At 45.0% G+C, this 25,076-nt stretch overlaps 1 protein-coding gene and 1 pseudogene across 1 annotated transcript in view; one reads left to right on the forward strand and one right to left on the reverse strand.

Moving 5' to 3' along the window:
* Positions 1-25,076, forward strand: part of shank3a (SH3 and multiple ankyrin repeat domains 3a) — a 530,257-nt gene that overhangs the window by 370,376 nt on the left and 134,805 nt on the right. The window lies entirely within an intron of this gene.
* LOC129708063 (U2 spliceosomal RNA) lies at positions 22,985-23,164 on the reverse strand (annotated as a pseudogene).

Consider the following 25,076-nt stretch of genomic DNA (forward strand, 5'->3'; position numbering starts at 1 on the left):
CCTTCAAGAGCCCAAAAATCACCTTCTTCTTAATCTCAAAATGCCCTTGGATATCAGTACTCTCCACATTAATCTCACTCTCCTCCATGTTCTTTTCTGTGGTGAAAGCAGATGCAAAGTACTCGTTTAGTACCTTGCCTACATCTCCATCACAGGAGACAGACTATTTACATACATCTACTACAGACCTACTGACTCCCACTGTTATCTTGACTACACTTCCTTCCACCCGGCCTCTTACAAAGACGCCATCACCTATTCTCAATTCTTTTGTCTCGGCTGCATCTACTCCCAAAATGAGGCTTTCCATTTGAGGACATCCGAGATGATCTCATTCTTTTGTGAACATGGTTTTCCCCCAGCTGTCACAGATGGATCCCACACTGTTATATGGTCCCAGAGTTCTGATCTCTCTCCCTCTTCCCCCAACGCAACAAGGACAGAGTTCCCTTGGTCACCTTTCATCCCTTCTATGGAGAGAAGGCAGGTATGAGATACTGAGTTGGATGATCAGCCATGATCATATTGAATGGCGCTGCAGGCTCGAAGGGCCGAATTGCCTACTCCTGCACCTATTTTCTATGTTTCTATGTATCTAGAAGGTCATGCAGTCCTAAGCGCTCTTCGCGAAGATCGACACAGGACCTCGTGGTAGCGGACTTTTATGGGTCCCTGACCTCGAGGGGCCGAACCACATGGGGTTGGTCCCTTTACAATCCAATTACAAATATCGATTAACCCCATACATAACAGACATTTCCCTAACACAATAATACAGTGGCTAATACATTGTATTCAAACAGTGTTTCTCAGAGGAAACGAACATCGCAGCATTTGCCCTGATATGCAAGAAAACCAGACAAGGCTCAATACTCAAACCCCTGTCTAACGGTGCGAGTCCACCCACGAGTGATCCCGAATTTAAAACAAATCAAACTCGTGGTAATCACGTAGAATTAACGTAGCGGGAACGTCGGAACTCGTAACGCTAATAGCCCTGTCTCACGGTGCGAGCTGGCCCACGAGGTACCCCGAGTGAAAGACTCATGGTTGTGTACGAGATTCCAAGTATGATCAAGAGTTTAACCGAGTTCCCACGGGTATGACAAGTTTGCCGTTTACTTGTCATTTCTGCGATGTTCCAAGTTCGTCTCCCGAGTTTCTCTTCAGCCAACCCCGAATAAGCAACTCTTTGTGGACAGATGAAATGACAGCAGCATTTAAGAGGCTTTTTAGGTAGGACATGAATATGCAGGGAGTGGAGGGATATGGATGACATGTAGGCAAAGGAGATTAATTTAACAGTCAGTACGCTTGTCTCCGTACTAAATCACCCCAACCCCCCCCCCTCCCTCCTCCATCCCCCTATCAACCAGCATCTGCCCTTTCTCGTGTATGACACTATTTGTATCCGTGGCAGTTGATTGTCGCTCCCTTCAGTTTCCCAGGGGGTCGGGACGGGACTGGAGTTGAGAGGGAAAGGTGGGGGGGGGGGGGGGGGGGGTGGAGTGGGGGGGGGGGGGGTTGGGGTGACTTAGTACAGGAGACAAGTGTAGGAGAGGTGTACTGACTGTGTGGGCAGGCACTTTGGTAGTGATTGCCCATGGGGTTCACTGTCGAGGACTTCATAATGCAGAGAGCATTATAAACAGTGGAGTGATTAACCCTGGAAAGGGGGGAGACTTCTCTCTGAGTTGGACCCAGGAAACTGAAGCAGGCTCACAGACTTAATATTTTCTTGAGGTTATTAACGACAGATAAGTGGATGGGAAGGGTTTAGGGGGCTATGGGCCACATGCAGGCAAATAGGACTACCCCAAGACGCCAACTTGGACGGCACGGCCAAGCTGGGCCGAAGGACCTGTTTCCGTGTTGTACAGCACCATGATTAAGGCCTATCTAGTGGGATTGACATGTTTTGTATTTTTCCTCTCTATAGATGCAGTGTATTTTGGTGACTATTGCACACTGCAGACCAGAAGCGCCTTCAATACCCAGATATACCAGATCCACAAAAAATATATATTTTTTGTGGCAACCTTTCCCTCCCAACTCCAGTCCCGTCCCAACCCCCTGGGAAACTGCAGGGAGCAACAATCAACTGCCACGGATACAAATAATGTCATACACAAGAAAGGGCAGATGCTGGTTGACGAAATGTGATGACACAAAGCTGGGTGGCAGTGTGAACTGTGAAGAGGATGTTATGAGGTTGCAGGGTGACCTGGACAGGTTGTGTGAGTGGGCAGATGCGTGGCAGATGCAGTATAATATAGATAAATGTGAGGTTATCCACTTTGGCGGCAAAAACAAGGGGGCAGATTATTATCTCAATGGGGTTAGGTTAGGTAAGGGGGAGGTACAGCGAGACCTGGGCGTCCTTGTACACCGGTCACTGAAAGTTGGCTTACAGGTACAGCAGGCAGTGAAGAAAGCTAATGGAATGTTGGCCTTCATAACAAGAGGATTTCAGTATTGGAGTAAAGAGGTTCTTCTGCAGTTGTATAGGGCTCTGGTGAGACCACATCTGGAGTATTGTGTACAGTTTTGATTCTGTACATCTACCTGACCTATTTGTCTCATGATATTAAGATCACCCTTCTTCCTCCTGCTCCACAAGGAATAGAGTCCCAGCCTACACAATACTATAAATGCGGCCTCGCCAACGTCTTATGCAACTGCAACATGACCTCCTAACTTCTATTCTCAATACTCTGGCTGATGAAGGCCAATGTGCCAAAAGTCTTTTTGACCACCTTATCTACCTGCGACTCCACCTTCAAGCCATGCACTCCTAGATCCCTCTGCTCTACAACCCTCCCCGGAGCCCTACGATTCACTGTGTAGGTCCTGCCCATGTTAGACTTCCCAAATACATTTCTCTGTATTAAATTCCATCAACCATTCCTCAGCCCGCCTGGCCAATCGATCAAGATCCTACTGCAATTTTTCACAACTATCTTCACTATCTGCAAAACCACTCATCAGCAGCAACCTTGCTAATCTTGCCATGTAAGTTCTCATCCAAATCATTGATGTTGATAACAAACAGTAACAGGCCCAGCAATGAACCCTGATGCACACGACTAGTCACTGGCCTCCAGTCCGAGAAGCAACCTTCCACCATCACCCTCTGCTTCCTTCCATGAAGCCAATTTACTATCCATTCAGCTATCTCTCCTTGGATCCCATGCGATCTCACCTTCTAGAGCAGCCTACCATGCGAAACCTTGTTGAATGTTTCCTTTCCCGTTTTAAACTAAATATACAATATCACATGTCATCTAAGTTCCTGAACCTTGCCCTTCTTATCATTCATCCTCACAGTTACACACTGGTCCTAAACTATAACAAACTTGTCATTAATAGATTTCCACATGTCGAATGTGCACCTTCCCTTTCAACTACTTTCTCCATTTCCTGTTCAATATTGTAGTAATTAAACTTTCCCTCAATCTAGCACTTTCACCTGAGAAACAGTCTTACCGAATCCTTACTTATCTGAACACTCTTAGTTCTGAAATGTACACTGCTGAATATATGCCAATGCCATGAGGTAAGTGCCTTTCTTTCACAGCAAATGACTTTGCTGCTTGTCGGCCTTCAGTATGAAGATGATGCTCCACTGCATAATGATGCTGATGATGTTCTGTCCCATAGTGAAGCTTGTTATCTGTTCCAGAGTGTGAGGTTGGTGCACCTCTCAACTGGACAAGTGCTGGGGAGATTTTCTATCTCAGCACCATTTTCCTGCATGAAATCCATATCCCTTGATTCCCTTAATATCCATAAATGTATTATAACCATATAACCATATAACAATTACAGCACGGAAACAGGCCATCTTGTCAATAAAATAGAGAGAGTACAGAGGAGATTTACTAGAATGTTGCCTGGGTTTCAACAACTAAGTTACAGAGATAGGTTGAATAAGTTAGGTCTTTATTCTCTGGAGCGCAGAAGGTTAAGGGGGGATCTGATAGAGGTCTTTAAAATGATGAGAGGGATAGACAGAGTTGATGTGGACAAGCTTTTCCCTTTGAGAATAGGGAAGATTCAAACAAGAGGACGACTTCAGAATTAAGGGACAGAAGTTTAGGGGTAATATGAGGGGGAACTTCTTTACTCAGAGAGTGGTAGCGGTGTGGAATGAGCTTCCAGTGGAAGTGGTGGAGGCAGGTTCATTGGTATCATTTAAAAATAAATTGGATAGGTATATGGATGAGAAGGGAATGGAGGGTTATGGTTTGAGTGCAGGCAGGTGGGACTAAGGGGAAAAAAAATTTGTTCGGCACGGACTTGTAGGGCCGAGATGGCCTGTTTCCGTGCTGTAATTGTTATATGGTTATATGGCCCTACAAGTCCGTGCCGAACAACTTTTTTCCCTTAGTCCCACCTGCCTGCACTCATACCATAACCCTCCATTCCCTTCTCATCCATATGCCTATCCAATTTATTTTTAAATGATACCAACGAACCTGCCTCCACCACTTCCACTGGAAGCTCATTCCACACTGCTACCATTCTCTGAGTAAAGAAGTTCCCCCTCATGTTACCCCTAAACTTCTGTCCCTCAATTCTGAAGTCATGTTTGAATCTTCCCTATTCTCAAAGGGAAAAGCTGATCCACATCAACTATGTCTATCCCTCTCATCATTTTAAAGACCTCTATCAAGTCCCCCCTTAACCTTCTGCGCTCCAGAGAATAAAGACCTAACATTCAACCTTTCTCTGTAACTTAGTTGTTGAAACCCAAGCAACATTCTAGTAAATCTCCTCTGTATTCTCTCTATTTTTGTTGACATCCTTCCTATAATTGGGCGACCAAAATTGTACACCATACTCCAGATTTGGTCTCACCAATGCCTTGTACAATTTTAACATTACATCCCAGCTTCTATACTCAATGCTCTGATTTATAAAGGCTAGCATACCAAAAGCTTTCTTTACCACCCTATCTATATGAGATTCCACCTTCAAGGAACTATGCACGGTTATTCCCAGATCCCTCTGTTCAACTGTATTCTTCAATTCCCTACCATTTACCATGTACGTCCTATTTTGATTTGTCCTGCCAAGGTGTAGCACCTCACATTTATCAGCATTAAACTCCATCTGCCATCTTTCAGCCCATTCTTCCAAATGGCATAAAGCACTCTGTAGACTTTGGAAATCCTCTTCATGATCCACAACACTTGGTATCTTGGTATCATCTGCATACTTACTAATCCAATTTACCATACCTTCATCCAGATCATTGATGTACATGACAAACAACAAAGGACCCAACACCGATCCCTGACGCACCCCACTTGTCACCTGCCTCCAACCCGACAAACAACCATCCACCATTACCCTCTGGCTTCTCCCATTCAGCCACTGTTGAATCCATCTTGCTACTCCTGCATTTATACCCAACAGTTGAACCTTCTTAACCAACCTTCCATGAGGAACCTTGTCAAAGGCCTTACTAAAGTCCATATAGACAACATCCACTGCTTTACCCTCATCAATTTCCCTAGTAACCTCTTCAAAAAATTCAAGAAGATTAGTCAAACATGACCTTCCAGGCACAAATCCATGCTGACTGTTCCTAATCAGACCCTGTTTATCCAGATGCTTATATATATTATCTCTAAGTATCTTTTCCATTAATTTGCCCACCACTGAAGTCAAACTAACAGGCCTATAATTGCTAGGTTTACTCTTAGAACCCTTTTTAAACAATGGAACAACATGCGCAGTACGCCAATCCTTGGGGACTATTCCCGTTTCTAATGACATTTGAAATATTTCTGTCATAGCCCCGGCTATTTCTACATTAACTTCCCTCAATGTCCTAGGGAATATCCTGTCAGGACCTGGAGACTTATCCACTTTTATATTTTTCAAAAGTGCCAGTACTTCTTTTACTTTGAAACTCATAGTATCCATAGCTACTCTACTAGTTTCCATTACCTCACATAATTCAATATTCTTCTTCTTGATGAATACCGACGAAAATAAATTGTTCAATATCTCCGCCATCTCTTTTGGCTCTGCAGATAGCTGTCCATCTGTCTCTCCAATGGACCAATTTTATCCCTCGTTATCCTTTTGCTATTAATATAGCTGTAGAAACCCTTTGGATTTACTTTCCCCTTACTTGCCAAAGCAACCTGATGTCTTCTTTTTGCTTTTCTAATTTCTTCCTTAAGATTCTTTTTACATTCCTTATACTCCTCAAGCACCACATTTACTTCATGCTGCCTATAATTATTGTAGATCTCCCTCTTTTTCCGAACAAGATGTCCAATTTCCTTTGAAAACCAGGGCTCTTTCCACTTTTTACTGTTTCCTTTCAACCGAACAGGAACATAAAGATTCTGTACTCTTAAAATTTCCCCTTTAAATGTCCTCCATTTCTCTTCTACATCCTTCCCATAAAACAAAATGTCCCAGTTCACTCCTTTTAAATCATTTCGCATCTCATCAAAGTTAGCCTTTCTCCAATCAAAAATCTCAACCCTAGGTCCAGTTCTGACCCTCTCCATAATTATATTGAAACTAATGGTATTGTGATCACTGGACCCGAAGTGCTCCCCAACGCGTATTGATCTCTGTATCGAATGTACTCCAAAGTAATCGAATGTAATTCCAAAGAGGCACTATCACCTCACTGAAGAATTCCGCTTAATTTCAGCAGGGAAAACATGCTCTATATTTCCTCCCTGTCAAGTGCTATAAGAATTTAATGTCCATTCTTATTCTTCTAAACTGTTGAAAACAAAATAGTAAGATTAAACGAGAACTTACCAGTTTGAAGTTTGATCTGTATTTTATGAGAAGTTACGATGAGGGATTACGTGAAGAACCCCGCTTCCAGCGCATGCGTGTCATTCTTCAAAGCAGCGGTGTGAGGTCACAGAAAACTATAATGACCTAAGATAGTAAGATTATCAAAGATATACCAGTTTGTGATATGATCATAAGAGGGTGGGAGCGGAGGGCAAGTAATCCCTCATCGTAACTCCTCATAAAATACAGATCAAACTTCAAACAGGTAAGTTCTCGTTTAATCTTACTATTTTACTTCGGAGTCACGTGAGTGACTTCGTGAAGATTTCAAAGCTCTGTGACCTCATGCCGTGGAACGAGTCCATGCTTCACAACTGCCTTGGGTATTGGGAGAGAGCATCATTAGTAAGTTTAAAACACACTTATACAAAGACTTGTGTGGTAAAAGACAAAATTAAATTTATTAATTGAAATCATAGCCCTGTATTCTTTAGGGCAAATTATATGGTTGAACGTAAAATGGTTTCTGAAAATGATGATGATGGCTCCAAAACTGGTTTATTATAAAACCTTTGGAATGTCCTCTCGGATGACCATCCTGCCAGTCTGAGTATCTGGTCCGTGGGCACCTCCAGCATTTTCGCTGCGGATGTTGCTGCAGCCCTGGTGGAATGAGATTTAAACACATCAGTATCTATCCCTGCCATCTTTAGGACAATTTTGAGCCACCTTGAAATAGTTTGGGTCGTGACCCTTTTGTGCGGTTTCTTGTAGCAATGTTACAAAATTTTGAGATTTAAAAAATCAAGTCTGCAATTTATCCCATCAGATAAAGCATAACAATAAGTTTAATTTGACACCAAATTAACTTTCATATCTCAAGTATTAAAAAAGTTATGACCATTTTCATACTCGGAAATTAGCATCTTGTTCCCTATTGATTTTCAATGGACATTACAAAAAAGCTGTGATCTTGGATAATCAAAAGCCCATTTCTTAAGGAAAGATTAACATTTTTAAATAGCCTAAGTGTCCAAAGATTATTCACAAATAATTCACAATATAACATGATTTTTATATCTAATTTACATTAATTTATAGGCCAAATGGAAGGAATTTAGTGTTCAATTGCTGTAAATAAATGCCCATTTAAATCGGCTTTCTAGTGGGTTCATGTGGAACGCGCTGGTTTAGAACGTTGACATAGCGCTGGATTAGTGCCCTCAAATGCCGAGAAAAATACTGCGGGATATAAAAAGCCCAAAATGAGCTACTCGCTATAGATAACTTGATATATAGGGTTATATATATGCCCCATTTAATGTAAAAATAAGGTACATACCTTTAATTGTTTGCTCTATAAAACCCTGGGGCTGCGAGAGGTTGCGAAATGAAACAGTAATTTTAAAACTATTAGAACTATATTATCGAGGCCTATAAAACTAATAATACCTTTTGCGACCGGGTCTTGCAGCGATTTTTCGTTAATGATTTACTAGGCTGAACATGTGCGATTAGTACAGCCTAGTAAAAATCGCGTTTAAAACCCGCCCCCTCCAAACAGCGCCAAAATCGCCGACATGGCTGAGGGCAGATTCCCAATGACGATTCAGGTAGGTTTTGTAACATACCTATTTCTTGTAACTGATTAACAAGGCCATTTCCTGACCTCGTATACTGTTAGTATTTTTGATGTATAATCGGATGTGCCTTACTATACACAGTTGTTCATCATATGGATATGACATGAATACGATCACTTGACCCGATGAACCTGGTCTGTTTTGTTTGATTAGTTCCTGGATGATAAACACCAGTTTCTCGGGTGAGGTGATCATGGAGTCCAGTCTCAGTTTACTTAATGACTGGACTCTTTGAGCGGTAACGAGTGCCATAAGCATAACCATCTTCATGGTAAGTTTCTGGAGTGACAATGCTGTCATGGGCGACCAGCTCCTCAGCATATTGAGAACGACACCCACATCCCAGATTTCGGAGTACCTGGTTTTAGGAGGATTTGCATTAAATATGCCCCTCATAATTTTTATTACCAGGGGGTGCGTTCCCACCGTGTTCCGCTCCAATCCTTGTGCCAGATAATTGGAAAGTGCACTTCTTGCACTATTGATGGCACTGTAGCCCAAACGGTTATCATGATGGAGGCTCGTTAAGAATTCCAATACAGCCGGAATGTTGTTGGCCCTCTGGTCCAGGTTGTTGTGGAAGCAGAATAAGCCCCATTTCTTTATGTGTCCAAGGTACTGCTTCCTTGTTGACAGTCTTTGAGCCGATGAGATGAGATTCATCGTCCTGTCTGAGAGCCCCATGCCGTGTAGTGGGTCTTTTAGACTCTACAAATCAACAGATACATAGTCTTATGACATGGATGGCTAACCCCAGTTACTGGATGAATTAATAAATTTGGGCTATTTCCAATAAGGGAACATGGTTCTAATACCATCCCGTGTATGACTGAATACCACGGTTGAGTAGGCCAATCGGGTACTATGAGAATCCCAGATGCCGAGTCTTGTTGAATTTTCCTTAGTACCCGATTGATGAGGCAGAACGGGGGAAATGCATAAAAGAGACAATTCCCCCAATGCAAAGAGAAAGCATCTGTAGCTTCTGCCCCAGGGTCTGGTTCCCAAGAAACATACCTTGGTAATTGGTGATTCAACCTAGATGCAAACAAATCAATATCTGGTCTGCCATATTTTGCTGTAATTTCAGCAAATATATCTTTATTTAACATCCATTCCGTGTTCTCGTTAAATTTGCGTGATCTGGTGTCTGCCACTAAATTTAGCTTACCTGGAAGGTAAGTAGCCGATATCCATATATTTCTTTGGATACACCATTGCCAAATTAAATTTGCCAATTGATCACAAGATGTCGAAATGTTTCCACCCATGTGATTGATATATGCCACTGTGGTGGTATTATCAATTTGTAATCGTACATGCTGGTGGTTAATAGCTGAGCAATATGACTTAAGGCCATAAAAAGCCCCTAACATTTCTAGGTAATTAATGCCACGTGAGTTAAGTAATACTGCCTCTTCTTCCTTCCATCTCCCTCCACAACTGGAAACAGAGTTAGTGGCTCCCCAACCAATGGCGCTGGCATCTGTTTGTAATACCATAGACGGGTTGTCAATAATGATGGGGTTGGAGCAATACCTAATATTATGAACCCACCACTGTAGTTCAATGATAGCTTCCGTAGGCAGCTCCATAGGTCTATCAAAATGACCTTTATTAAATTTGAGTGCTCTAATTTTGGCTCTTTGCAAATTTTGATAATGTAATGGCCCAAATTGTGTGGCCGGAAAAGTGGCCACAATTTTCCCAATTATTCGGGCTACCCGTCTAATGGAGGGTCTGACGGTGTTAAGAAGCACGCTGCAATCCTCCTGAAGGGCTGCGGCTTTATCTATTGGTAAAGTTATTAACATATTGACCGTGTTAATGGTGAATCCTAAATAATCCATATTAGTTGCTGGTATCAATTTACATTTAAGTGGATGGATGACAAACCCTAGTTGTTCAAACAATAGTTTTGTGGCGAGCACTGTTTGATATGCCAATTCATAAGTTGTGCCAACAATAAAGATGTCATCTAAATATGCCATCACCCTATGGCTTTGTTTACGTAACAACGCCAAAGCGGGTTTCAGAATTTTAGTAAATAATCTCGGGGCTGATGTTAGCCCATTTGGTAAGGCTCTATATTGCCAAAGTTCCCCCATCCAGTTAAACTTCAAATACCGTCTGTGATCCCTGCTGATGGGTACTGTATAATATGCATCTTTTAAATCAATGCTTGCCATATAGAACCCAGTTGACACTAATTCTTTAGCAGTAATAAAAGTATCCATTTTAAAGTGAACATATTGAACAAATGTGTTCAACGTAGAAAGGTCAATAATAATCCTGCAACCCCCATCTTTTTTATTTCTAATAAAGATGTTAGATACAAATTCTAATTTTTCATGAACAGTATGCTCAATCACACCTTTTGAGGACAATCTTTGTAGCTCCATGTGGGCCTTAGATTGTTCAGCTTTTGCAAGGACAAAAGTCCTTTCTGGTATATGTTGTACTGGGGGTTTTTGGGGATAAGTAAATTCGATCAGATAACCTTGAATACTGCTAAGAATATATGAGTCTGTAGTGATTTTACACCATTCATAGCTATAGTATTGCAACCTCCCCCCCACCATAGTGGGTCCCTTTTTTACAGCAGAACCACACCCACCTACCTCCATGGTTACTGGTGGTTGACTTATTTCTTTGGTTTCCTGAAAAAGGGGGGTTCCGGTTTGATGTCCTTTCGGGTTTGTGTGTGAGGTTGAGGCTTCCGTATCTTCCAGGGTGGCCGGCCCTGGCCATACCCTAAAAAAGGCTGCTGTTGGTAATGTTGAGGTTTGGAAGTGCGACTGGTGTGAGCCACATTCTTAGGTCTTGCGTGTGGCTGATATCTAGCTCCAAAATATGCCTTTGCACTGGCTTTAATGAGCCCTAGTGTTTTTGCTTCATCATCAAGTTTTCTGACTTGTGCGGTCAAGTCCTTCCCAAATAAAAGGGTTGATGTGTTAGTAGTTTTCTATTTGCAGATAGGCGCATATCTGGGGTCTAGCGTTGGCTGAATGGCAGTCTTCCGCATATTGTTCAATTCGTATTGCACATTGCAAAACAGAGCTAGTGCATCCTGGTGATTCTTGGTGAGCTCTGTTTTGTCCAATTTGCGGGTGTAGGCCGTGATACCTGCTGTCAGCCCCTTAAGTATTCTCTGGATTTTGAGGTCTTGATTTCTTATGGTCCTCCCCATATGCTGCCAAATAGATTGGTTCACGGTGGGCACCTGTAAAGCCTCACAGTTTCCCGGTGGCAGATGTCTGGCCAGAGTTTCGGTGAATACGTCCTGTTGTAGCTTGTGGCCAGACATATAGTTGATACTTGCTGCCATCCTGGGATCCAAGTCTCCCCCTGTTTGACTTGGCATGAAATACGTGGCGACCATGTCCAGCAGAGTCCCTGCTGTATTTGGATCATGGGCCTCTGTATTGTCAGGCTCTGGCCCCTCAGGGTCCTGCCCACTCTCCTCTGAGGAGTCTGAGATTGGTGGGGGTCCCTCACGGGGTACCCCTATGGGACTTGCCTGCCCACTCTGGCAAGTCTCCTTCTTGGGACTGCCACTATGAATGAGCTCCTCGAGCAGCTCCTTTAAGCGCTCTCTGTGCTGGGCTGCACTAGGCATTTTAGGCTGCCCCACATCTTGCAGGCTTTCAGCAAATTGCTGTTTCCTGGTATATACCAGCTGCTCCCGTCCCTGGTACTCACGAGTGCTGGCTTGCGGGCTACCTTCATCGGGCCGCTGACCATACCGTTCCTGAGTGTGTTCTCGGTCCGCGGTGTCTTTTGGCTGCTCTGTGTGCACCCACTCATAGCGGGTTAGTTGCGTCCCCCGCTCCTCAGCCGTAGTGTGTTGATATGGGCTGGTCTCCCGTTGCGGTACAAAGTCGGGTTTCTCTAGATGGTGCGTCTTTCTCCAAACCTTTCCACCCGCCCGGCCATAAGTTTTGGTGGTGCCAGAACGGTTTCTGGCACAGCTGGTACCTCTGCCGAGGTGTCCATAGTCGGCGGCTGCTGTTCCTGCCGTTCACCCGTGTTCTCCACGCGTTTGTCGGGCAGCTTCTTTGCAGGCCGCTTCCTTGTAACTCTATCCATTTTCCTATAAATGTAAAATGTAGAGTCCTTACCTGCCATTTGCTGGTCCTTTTGTACTCTCCCGTTACTGGGGACATCCTCCCCCTCCTGTTGACTCGTACAATGCGTGTAGCGATATGACACGCATGCGCTGGAAGCGGGGTTCTTCACGAAGTCACTCACGTGACTCCGAAGTAAAACCCTAGTTTACTCTGACTGTTCTGACAAAGGGCCACAGACCTAAAACATTGACAGTTTCTCTTTTCACAAATGCTGTGTAATGTGCTGCGTTTTTTCCAAATTATTATTTTGTTTGAATTTCTAGCATGCAGGATTACTTTGATTTTACAGGTTCACTCAATCTCCCCAAATATGCAAACATGCCAGCCCATCAATCTCATAATCGCCATTGGACTCCTGCTATGTTCAATACATTTATTTGTGAGGGAGGTGATCAAAACTGTGTGTAATATTCAAAATTGGCTTGTGAACAAGCGGTCCACAAGTATTGTTTGTGATAAATATATAGGTGACATGGATAAAAAGGTGATTAGTATGTTTGTAGGCCACATAAAAATGGTTGTAGTTGTGGATAGTGGGCAAATCATGAAAGTATTCAGCACAACAAATATGCGAAAATAGTACTCAGTAAACACTATAATAAACAACAAAAATGTTCAATAGATTAAAAAAACAAACAAACAAACATTAATAGTGCAAATACACAAACAATAGCCCTCAAGTCTGTAGTTCATAGCTTAGTTGAAAGTTGTAATGTTTAATAGCCTGATGGTTGCAGGGAAGAGCTGCACCTGAACCTGGACTTTTTCAGGCTCCTCGATCTTCTTTCCGATGGCAGGAGTGAAATGAGACAGTGGACAGGTTGGTATGGGTTCCTACTGATGCTGGTTGTCTTTTTTAGGCAGCGCCTCCAGTAATTCCCGTCGATGGTAGGGAGGTCAGCATCTGTGATGGACTGAACAGTGTTCACCACTTTTAGCAATCTTCTTGATTTTGGGGATTCGAGTTGCCAAACCAGGTCATAATGCAATCCGTCTATATGCTCTCTACTGTACACCTATAGTTCCAAAGCGTATTCATCGATATACAAAATGTTCTCTATCTTCTAAAGAAGCAGAGGTGTTGATGGGCTTTCTTTATTATTGCATCAATGCGCTGTGTCCAGGACAAATCTTCAGAGCTATGTACACCCAGGAATTTGATGTTTTTGACTCTCTCCACTACCGTCCAGTCGATGAAGACTGGTTTGTGGATTCTCGGCCTTCCTCTTCCTTGGTCAACAATCAATTCCTGGGTTTTACTGACATTAAGAGCAAGGTGATTGTTCTAGGACCATTAAATCAGCCAATTGATTTCCCCCCTATACTCCGACTCGTCATCATCCGTAATTCATCCAACAACCGTAGTGTCTTCGGCAAATTTGAAGATGGAATTGGAATTGGAACCAGCAACAAATCATAGTCTATCCAGAGTAGAGCAAGGGGCACCCAGCTTTGAGGTACTCCTGAGCTGATGTTTATCGAAAAGTAGTTGTTACTGCCAATTCATACTGTTTATGTCTGCTGATGAAGGAGTTGAGGTACTTGTTGCAGAGAGTTATGCAGAGACCCAGTTCCCTGAGCTTGGTAACCAGTCTGGAGGGGATGATGGTGTTAAATGTTGAATTGCAGTCAAAGAAAAACAGCCTGAAGTATGTGCTTTTATTATCCAAGTTGTCCAGTGCAGAGTGGAGAGCCAGCCAGATCGCATCCTCCATTAACCTGTTGTGGCGGTAGGCAAATTGTAGTGACTCCAGGTTCTTGTTGACGTAGGAGTTGATATGCGCCGTAACCAACCTCTCAAAGCACTTCAACACGGACGTTAGTATCACTGGTCGGTAGTTATTGAGGGATGACACCGTATTCTTCTTGGGTGTCCTTTTAAACCAAACAGAACCTCAGACCTCATTAATGAGAGGATAAAGATGTCCGTAAAACTCCAGCCAGTTGATCCGCACAGATATTGAGACCAGGTGTACCATTAGGTCAAAACATCTTCCGGGAGTTCGCCCTCCTGAAGGTTCTTCTGACGTCACCTTCTGTGACTGAGATTGTTATACCATCGGGGTTTTGGGGGCCTGGAAAGGCACCTTCGTGTTATTCTTATCAGAATGTGTGTAGAATGCATTAAATTTGTTTGGGAGTAGTGCTTCACAGTCGCTTGAGCTGCCCCTTGGCCTGCCTTGTAGGAAGTGATGGTGTGCAAGCCCTGCCACAGCTGCATAATATCCATCTCATCTTCCAGTTTAGAAGATAAAATCCCTTTTAGCCTTTTTGATAGCCTTGTCAAGATAATATCTGGATTTCTTGTATGAATCTGCGTCGCCAGACTTGAATGACGGAGACCTGGTTCTCAGAAAATTGCAGACCTCCCAGTTTATCCAAGGCTTCTGGTTGATGAACATTTGGATGGTATTCTTGGGAACACACTCCTCCACCTATTTCCTTATGAAGTCGATAACAACTGTGGTGTATTCATTAAAGTTCTTTACCGAGTCCTTGAATATTGCCCAGTCTACTCATTCCAAGCAATCCAAGAGTTGTTCCTCTACCTCCTCTGATCATCGCTGTGCAGTCTTCACTGCTAGGGGTGCACTCTTTAGTGGCTGCCTGGATGCAGCAAGACGGACCACAGTCAAGTGGTCTGATTTCCCAAAGTGAGCGCGAATGATGGAATGATTGGTTTCTCTGATGGTGGTATTGCAGTGGTCGAGGGTGTTTAATCCTCTAGTGCTGCAGTACTGCTGGCGATAGGGAATGATTTCTTCACGCTTGTGGATTAGGGACCATGCCTTCTTGCTATTCTTTCACATGTCTGTACTCAACCACCAGGTCTTTTGACGCTCTTTGAAGATACCCTCATTGGCGTAGTTTCCTCTGAGAAGGGATCAGTTTCAAACATGGTGACATAGTCATCGTTGAGGGCAGCTGTCTCCTTAGAGACCCCGGGTATATACTTTACACTGCAGCTTCGGGGAATGTGCCTTTGTGCTGTTTTCATAAAAAGTTTCTTTGTGCTGTTTTCATAACAAATTTTGGTCGGTGGGGGCCCTGCAAGCCGGCAGCCCTGCCAGCAGCGCGTTAGTTTTATCAAATTTTTATTTTTTTTGTGTGTTTTAATGTCTGTTTCTTTGTGTGTCTTGTGTGGGGGTTGGTGTTCGGGGGGGTAAGGGGGAAACCGCTTCAGTCCTGTCCTCCACGGAGAGGTGACTTTTTCCATGTCGCCTCCTCCGTGGCCTAACATCGAGGATTGGGCGGGCTTTCCCGGAGACACGCCCGGGTCTCCAGCGGCGGGCGCAGCGTGGACTCTCGCCGCGGAGCGGGCTAGCCCACGCCGGGGGTCGCCAGAGGGAAGCGCTCTGTTCACTGACCCACGGCAGCCTGAAGTCACGGTCTGCGGAGCTCCTACTGGCGCAGCGTCCGCAGCCTGGGATCCCTTGTTGGGGACCCGGGAGGAGAAGAGCTCTGACCGCCGGCCCGAGGCCTACATCTACCGCGGGCGCGACGGGTACTTACCATCAGGAGCGGGGTCCCTCGCTGGGGACCCCTGGAGAGGAGCTCTGACCGCCGGCCCTGCGGTCTGCGGTGCTTCTGGCTGCTGCACGCCGGGACTTTTAAATCTTCGACCGCCGGCCTGCGGCCTACACCAACCTGAAGCCACGGTCTCCAGTGGGGAAGCAACGATTCGGGACTTACCTAGATTTTATCTGGACTTTACCTTGTCTGTATATCTGGACGCCCGCAGCGGCAGCTGCGGAGGGTTAAGGCCCCGACGACGGGGGAAAATGGAGGAGGACTGGCCAAATTTTGTGCCTTCCACCACAGTGATGAATGCCGTGGTGGATGTTTGTGTTAAATCTTTATTGTGTTTGTGTGTGTTCTTTTTTCATTGTACCGCTGCTGGCAAATTCATTTCATCTAGTGACGAATAAAACTGATCTTGATATTGAAGTTCGCTGAACTTTTCGTAGTATCCTGGTGTTGGTTTGATGTTTTTGATCTTCTGTTCCAGTTCAAGTCTGAACCCATTCTAGTCAGCTTTCTTGAAGTTAAAACGCCTTTTAAAAGGCACAATAGTAGTTATTACTGCTGCATTGACTTGGATACCAATAGGACAATGTTGAGTCTGTGGTACAGGATCCATCACAATCTTCTTACACAGAACTGCAATATCATTGATGACAGCAGCAAAGTCTGGATTGTATCCACGTCTCCAACGGTCACTATGGAATGAAGGAGGTAGTTTGGCCTCACGAATGAGACAAAGTTGGTTGGTGTCCATCCATTCTTCTACCCAAATAGGGTGATATCAGAATTTTATAGTGGTTCTAACTGGGGATGCCCCCCCCCCCCCCCCCCCCCCCCCCCCCCCCCCCCCCCCCCCCCCCCCCCCCCCGTTCTCTACTTCAGGACAGACATGGGGTTTTCATGTTCCGAGGATTCCTTTGAATGGGTTTTCCCGTCGCACTATTACCACAGTTCTATCTTTGGGGATGAGCACTGTCTTCCAGCATGCCCGCCGCAGACTTGATCGCAGCTTGCTGCTATTCAGCATCTCCACAATCGTGTGCCATGTGTGCAAAATTATGTCGCCAGTCATGACCGTGGGTTCACAAATCTTAACGGCCCATGCGGCACAGTCCAAGGCTGTCACACATCGGGATAACACGGCGGCGATGGGTGATTGCTTAGTGGAGTAATAGGCGAATGGCCTCTGCCTGTCTCCGTGAGTTTGAGTAACTACTGTGGCGTAAAATCCTCCTTCGCTTTCACAATGTATGTAGAATGGTTTCCTTAGGTCATGGAGATCTATACCAGGTGCTGAGATTAATGCTTGTTTTAATTTGCCAAAGGCTTCCTCTTGTTCAGGTCCCCAATTAATAGGTAGATTCCCTGGGTTTTCCCCCTTTCACTAATCTCTGGATGGGCTCTGCTATAGCTGCAAAGTTGGTTATAAAACTCCAACTAAAGTTGAATAGTCCCAGGACCTTTCTTACGCCTCGGAGGGATACCGGAAGAGGCATCTCTTGGATTGCCTTTCGTCGGTCAGGGGGCATTGTCCGGGTCCTTGCGATATTTCCTGTCCCAAATAGAATACTGTCTTCTGCCCAATTTGTGCCTTTTTGGGGCTAACCTTTAACCCTCCCTCCTTTAGGGCCTGCGACGTGTCTACCAGAGCTGCAGCGCGTCCTGCCTCATCTTCTGAGACAATCAGAAGGTCGACTACATATTGCTGTATGATACTTCGGTAAGGGCTTAGATCTACCCTTTCTAGCAAGGAGTTCATTGCCCGGACTATTGTGAAATCCCTGTGGAAGTCTGCTCCCAGTATATTGCGTACCACCTCTGGTGAAGACAAACTTATTATGGGACTCAGGATCAAGGGGTAAAGACCAAAATCCTATATCATGAACTGTGAATACCATATGTCCGGGCTTAATGCATTTAGGATCTATTGGGTGGAGCTTAGGGGTTACCTTATTCAGTTCCGTATAATCAATGGTCAGCCTATACGTACGGCCGTACTTGATTACTGACCATATCGGGGAATTTGTCGTACTCTCAGTCTTACTAAACCTTTACTCATGAAGTCAGTTATTATGATATTAACTGCACGTTGTTAATCGGGTACTGGCGGTATGGTTTGTGTTCTAGTCCGGGTATGACTATGGGCTCCATAGAAATTCGCTCGGTATCTTGTTTCGTATTGGCCCTTCTTCGGGCATGAATTGTCAAATAGCTCAGAACGGGCTTGCTTCCTGAGTCCAATCCCTTGTTAGACAACTAGCGTTGGCTCCTTGGGCCATATAAGGGCTTATTTATCTTATTCTGATCTCCATTCATTCAGTCTGAAGAAGGGTTTCGGCCCGAAACGTTGCCTATTTCCTTCGCTCCATAGATGCTGCCGCACCTGCTGAGTTTCTCCAGCAATTTTGTCTACCATGCCTATGTAAGAAATGCATCCATAGTTGCCTTTGTTTCATTTTCTAAAAATGTTCCAATCATAGATGGAACATTAACCAATGATCCTGTGTCAATTGCTGTTTGTGGAAAAGAGTTCCATATTTTTGCCACATACGTGTTTTCCATCTGTACTCAAACTACTGTTTTTAAATTATTCATCCATGCCAGAGATTTAGAAACCATTGAAAGTAATTTTTTTCTATCTAATCGTCTCATTAGCATCTTGAAAACCTTGAACAAATCAAGTATTATCTTAAATACCAGGGAATTCACAATGCGAAATGCAGTAAAACACTCATGATTTGCCATCCAATGAGTCAGAAATCCTAATGGTTCAGCATCTGGCTCATTCATTAGTACATAATGCACAGCTAGAGCCAGGAGTCTGTGGGCTGGAGGTGTGACTGAAAGCAGTTGTGAGATCCAGAACAGTCAGGAACATGGTTATGTTTGCAAAAGGAGCCAGGAACCGGAGTACATGTATATTGTTCCCATTCTTTTTACCAGGTTCAAGAAGAAAATGTATTTTATTACTATGTGACATGTAGAATTAGCAAAATAAAAGTGTGTTTAGGTATCAATAGAAGTAATATTCACAAACACAGGTGCACAACCTTTAATCCGAAAGCCTTGGGACCAGACACTTTTCGTAATTCAGAATTTTTCGGCTTTCGGAATGGAAGATTTTTAGCGTAGATTTTAACGGCTGGCGCAGTGGCAGAGTGCTCGGCTCATATCCGCAAGGTCGCAAGTTTGCGCCTCGATCCCGGCAGTTACTCGATCGCGAGTTTGAGTTCAATGTAGTTTTTTCCTGCAGAACAGGAGAGAATAGGGAGGGTTAGGCTGGGATCATTCTCTGCGAGATGATCTTAGTGCGGGAGACAAGTGTAGGAGAGGTGTACTGACTGTGTGGGCAGAACTTTGGAAGTGATTGCCCACCATTCTCAAAAGCCGCTGTGTCTCCCTGTCCCTCCAACTCCAGAGGAAGCCGCACCCGGATGGGCCGCTACGGCGACAAGTGGCAGTTCGCCCACAGCCCGAGCTGCGGCCCCTCATCCGCAACCCGGGTTGGAGCGGGGCTGGGCTAGAGTTGTTGCTGGCTGTGAGTCTCTGGGATCTCCGTGCTTGCAGTGGGCCTGGGGGTTGGTGTCCCGATGAGGGGGCGCAGCTCGGGCTGTGGGCGAACTGCCACGTCGCCGTAGCGGCCCATCGGGGAGCGGCTTCTGGTGGTCCTGACGTCTCCGGCCACCCCCCTGGACAGGAGCTGACAGGACCAACAAGAACCCGCTCCCCGATGCGCCGCTACAGCGACAAGTGGCAGTTCTCCCACAGCCCGAGCTGCGCCCCCTCATCCGCAACCCGGGTTCCTCTGGAGTTGGAGCGGGGCTGGGCTAGAGTTGCTGCTGGCTGTGAGTCTCTGGGATCTAGGTGCTTGCAGTCGGTGTCCCGTTGGTCCTGACGTCTCCGGCCACCCCCCTGGAATGGAGCTGAGACTGGGAACTGTACCGCCCTTGCCCCCTCCCTCTGCAACTGCAAACAACCCCACAGTTCCCAGTCTCAGCTCCTGTACAGGGGGTGGCCGGAGACGTCACAGCCCGAGCTGCGCCCCCTCATCCGCAACCTCAAGACCAAGACGCACCTTGCACACCATCAGCTTCGGTCCCTACGGGGAGCGTGTTCCTCTGGAATTGGAACGTGGCTGGGCTGCTGCTGGCTGTGGGTCTCTGGGATCTCCGTGCTTGCAGTGGGCCTGGGGGCCGGTGTCCCGTTGGTCCTGATGTCTCCGGTGACTGGCACTGGCTCCGACGTGAAGGCAGTGCAAAGCCCCCGCGCCGGTGCAATGAGCGGGGAGCTGGAGAGGGGAGGGAAGGGGTCACACATATGGCCGGGAAGCAGAGGGGTGTAGGTGGGGTGAAACTGAAGGGAGCGACAATTTGCTGCTGCCTGCCCGCTGAGTTAAAAGGTTCCCACGCAAGACTCACGATACACTGTGTATCATGAGTCTACCGTGGGAACGTTTTAACTCAGCAGGCAGGCAGCAGCAGATTGTAAATTATTAACCCTCCCGCGCAATATACCCTCACCTTCTCTTTTATGAATGGGGATTTAGTTCCCCTTTCTTCGAGGACCGACCGGAGGTTCCGCTGTCACCTCTGCGGGCCGCCCTCGGTGAACGTCTTCAAGGACCTTTCTTCAAGGACCGAAAAAATGTCCACTATTCGGAGCTTTTCGTTATTTGGATCGTCGGATAAAAGGTTGTGCACCTGTAGTAAGATTAAACGAGAACTTACCAGTTTGAAGTTTGATCTGTATTTTATGAGGAGTTACGATGAAGGATTACATGGAGCCCGTTCAGCATGCATGCGCGACATACTTCAAAGCAGCAGTGTGGAATCACAGACAGACACAGTTATTGAAATAAACAAAGTAAAGAAAAACCTTAGTTATCAGTTTGATCCATATTATTGAGGGTGGGAGCGGAGGGCACGTAATCCCTCATCGTATCTCCTCATAAAATACAGATCAAACTTCAAACTGGTAAGTTCTCGTTTAATCTTACTATTCTACTTCGGAGTCACATGAGTGACTACGTGAAGACTTCAAAGCTCTGTGATTTCAAACCGTGTAACAGTTCATACTTCACTCGCTGCTGAAGTCATTCGAGGGAGGAAGTATGTTATCATAATCAACCATTAATCTGTTTGTAAAAACAATAATGGTGTTATTAACAACAACAAGACCAAATGTTCCCCCGGGCTTAAATTATATATTTTTTGCAGATTCTTTTTCTGCAAATGATACAGGTTCTGCCAGTGGTTTGTTATAAAAGTTTGGAACGTATACTCCCTAGACCACCCCGCTGTAGCCAGGATGTGGTCCATTGGCACGTCCATCCTCTTAGTCACTGATGTGGATGCTGCCCTGGTGGAGTAAGATTTATACACGTTAATATGTACTCCAGCAACTCCCAGTACCTGCTTGAGCCACTTGAGATAGTTTGGCTCGTCACCCGACCATAAGGTTTCTTGTGGCTGACACACAAGGCTTTTTCTCTCCCTCGAGGATTACTTATTGTGTCGATGTAGTTCAATAAGTGGGTCATGATACATAACCGTGGTTCAGGTGGGTATGCCCGGAATTCCATGACTAGACCTGATGTTCCTGGTCTGCTCTGTTTGCCCAGTCCTTAATGGTAATGTAACATGGTGTAGTGGACCATATTGTCCAATCGTACTGGATGGAGGAAACTGGACTCTTTGTGCTGAGACAACGCCATCAGCATGTCCCTTCAGGGTGGGCTGTTCCAGGGTGAGGGACCTGGCTGGTGAGCATCCCCTAAGGTACGTCAGGTCCACACTGACATCCCAGATTTGGGTGTACCTGGGTCTGGGGGATTAACCTCTCCTGAATTTGATCACCAGCGGGAGGTACCCTATGGCCTGTGGTCCTGGTGCCCGAGTTAAGTAGGCTGACAGAGCACTTCTGGCTGAATCCTTCATAGTGGTGAAGACCTGCCAGAACTCCAGTACAGGTTTGTTGTAGTTGAATATGTAGTTCCTGTATTTGAATGGTATCTTCCCACTTCTTGATGTTCGCCAAGTATGTTCCCTAGTGGATATGCGATGGGATGCTATCCTCGTGTCGATAGCGCTATTGACAATCCAGGCCCAGCAGAGGTCTTTTCAAATCTGCAACCCAGTAGTTTGATTATCGTGGCATGTGCGCAGTACAGTACCCAACTGATGAGGCCGTAGTACCTGATGAGGTAGAAAAAAATGGGGGAAACATAGATTAGATTCCTCCCCCACGCTCCCTAATTCAGTGGGAATGAATTCATTGTCACTGCCTCAAGTTTGGTTTCTTGCGACATACATCGGTACGTGGAGAATTCAATTGAAATACAGGGAAATCAATATCTGATGTTCCATATTGCTTTGTAATATCAGCAAAATACTTTGGTTTAATATGTCTGTTTACAGTATTTAGCTCACCTAGTAGGTAAGTTTGCTGATGGTCGCATATTTTTGACGACCTACAGTTACCCATTGTTAAATAAATGTCACATGATATCGATTTATTCTGCCCAAGTGGTTTGTGTATGTCACTACTGTGATGTTGTTAATTTATAAACGAACATGCAAAATGGTGCACTGCAGAATAATATGCTTTACCAATAGAGCGTACTCAATATTTCCAACTAGGTTTTACGCCCAGTGTCTATAGTGATGACGACTCCAGATTAGTCCATTTGCCACCATGTTCTGGGTGTGGGTTAGTTTAAACATTAGCACCTTGCCTTAATGGAAAGGTTCAAGTTAAGTAGCTGGAAAAGCTGCTACTAACTCCCAATATTCTTGCCACTGTTGAATGATAGGTAACTACCATTAATCGTTACAGGTTGTGTCATGCTGACTCTCCTATGCCAAGTTAAAGATGAGTGGGTAGAGTATTGTATACCAGATAGTCAACAGTAGAGGATTTATATTTCAAGGTACTGCAATACTGGTTGATGCGTGGAGTGGACGGAGCAAGCCTCTATTCCATCTCCCTGTTCCAAATCAATTAAAATATGGTCCCTTGATAAGGGACGAGTCAAAATAGAACTGATAACAACAGATTATCCACTTGATCTTAACCAAGGCTGAGAGCGATGGTTTCAACGTAGATCTATCTGGATAGCATGACAAGCTCGGCTAAAAGAATAATAGCTAAGGCTGTGATAGCTATACCCATGGATTTGTCGTCGTTAATATCATTGGAACATGCCACGACGATTGTTCCTTAATATTGTCAGGTCTGGTTAGAATATCTGGGAACAGTTTGGCTTTATTGCCATAGTCGATAATACTGCCAAGTTATCTCCAAGTTTTGTTTTTTTTGTTTTTGTTTTTTTGAATGGGTACTGAATAGTATGCATCTTTTAAGCTGATGTCTACCATTAAGTATCCTTGGGATAAAAGGTTAGCAGTTTCAATATTCCAAGCGTGACCTGGCGAGATACTCAAGTGGTAAGTCAATGACGGTGCGACATACACCAGTTAGGGAATTTTGGTGCCAAAGGTTCATACTAGGTTTTTTATGACCCCCTTGTATATCATTGATGGTGAGACATCACCACCTTGGTTTGTTGGACCAAAGGTTCATATAGGCTTCTATATGACCCCTAGTATAATTTTACCCCCAGTTGCTAGACCCTCATGTTCTTTTTAGTGGGAGGGTAAACCCCTTGGGGTGCATGCTGAACTGGTATTGTATGGTCCCTAGGTAAGGGACGTATCAGATATTAACTGATAAAACAGATACTACTAATCTTAGTCAAAAGGCCGAGCAGGATGGGATCTACCGAACCCCCCGGCCCACCATTGCACCCAAAGATGATAGAGCGGAGTTGTATAATATTTGATTGCACCCTTCTTCACGGCGGGCTTGTGATCTTTGCTTGTGATGTCTTGACAATTCGAGGGATATAATGGGTAACAGCCGCCCATTCTCGGACTTGAATCTGAGCTCGAAAAATCTCCTGGTCACTGGACCTAATGTGTCCCGCGGGCCATATTGTGGAGACTAATCCCTTACAAGAACAAAACCAAAAACGTACAGAAGTGTTAAAATTGTCTTTATTATTATGGTAAGTAAAGATCTATTAAAAATAAGTCTAATAACTTTCTAATGTACCGACAAACCTAGTTTCCCAATAGCCGTTGATGGGAGAACAGAAAATAACATTTTCACGACAGAATATCGACTGAAAATAATAAAAATATTTTTTCACCTTTCTTTTTTATTGGGGAACCTAAAGAATGACAGGTCGGGTCGTTTAGATTTACGATTAGAATAATTGATAGCAGAGCAGTGATGTGAAGATTTAGATAAGGTCGCCATGACAGTGTGGGGGAAGCCCAATAAAATGCCTCAAAAAATGGCGTCGACGATCACACACGTGATACTGTGCATTTTTCGAGGAGTGGTCTATCTTGCTCCTCTAGGATCTTTGTGCAGGAGTGCCGGCCAGTTTTTGAATTTCCCTCCATCCGCTGCTGTTGGTCAGACAGCTGTTTAGCGGACTGGGCATCAGCGCAGCACCTGTGTCTGTGAACCGCAGCATGTGCGGTCCCGTTGCCGCCTCTCCCCCCTCCACTGACGGCTCCTTCCCTGGAGTCGGACGGGGGCCGCTTCCCTCTGCTGCTTTGCTCCCCCTGGAGCAACAAACAAAAAGCAAAGTCCCGATTTTAAACTGAAGGTAAGTACTTACCTAATGGTCCTTTCCTGCAGGCTTGTAGCGGGAGCGCCTACTCCCGCTGCGTCGCTGTTGCACTGCGTGAACGCAATGTCGCGCATGCGTGCTGAACGGGTTCTTCACGTAGTCACTCACGTGACTCCGAAGTAAAATCATAGTTATTCATGTTCATCAGTCTATGAAAGTAACCATGCAGGTACAGCAGGCAATGAAGAAAGCGAATGGCATGTTGGCCTTTATAACAAAAGGAGTCAAGTATAGGAGCAAAGAGGCCCTTCTGCAGTTGTACAGCACCATAGTGAGACCACACCTGGAGTATTGTTTGCA

Source organism: Leucoraja erinacea, chromosome 22 (assembly GCF_028641065.1).
Source record: "Leucoraja erinacea ecotype New England chromosome 22, Leri_hhj_1, whole genome shotgun sequence".
NCBI lineage: Eukaryota > Metazoa > Chordata > Chondrichthyes > Rajiformes > Rajidae > Leucoraja > Leucoraja erinaceus.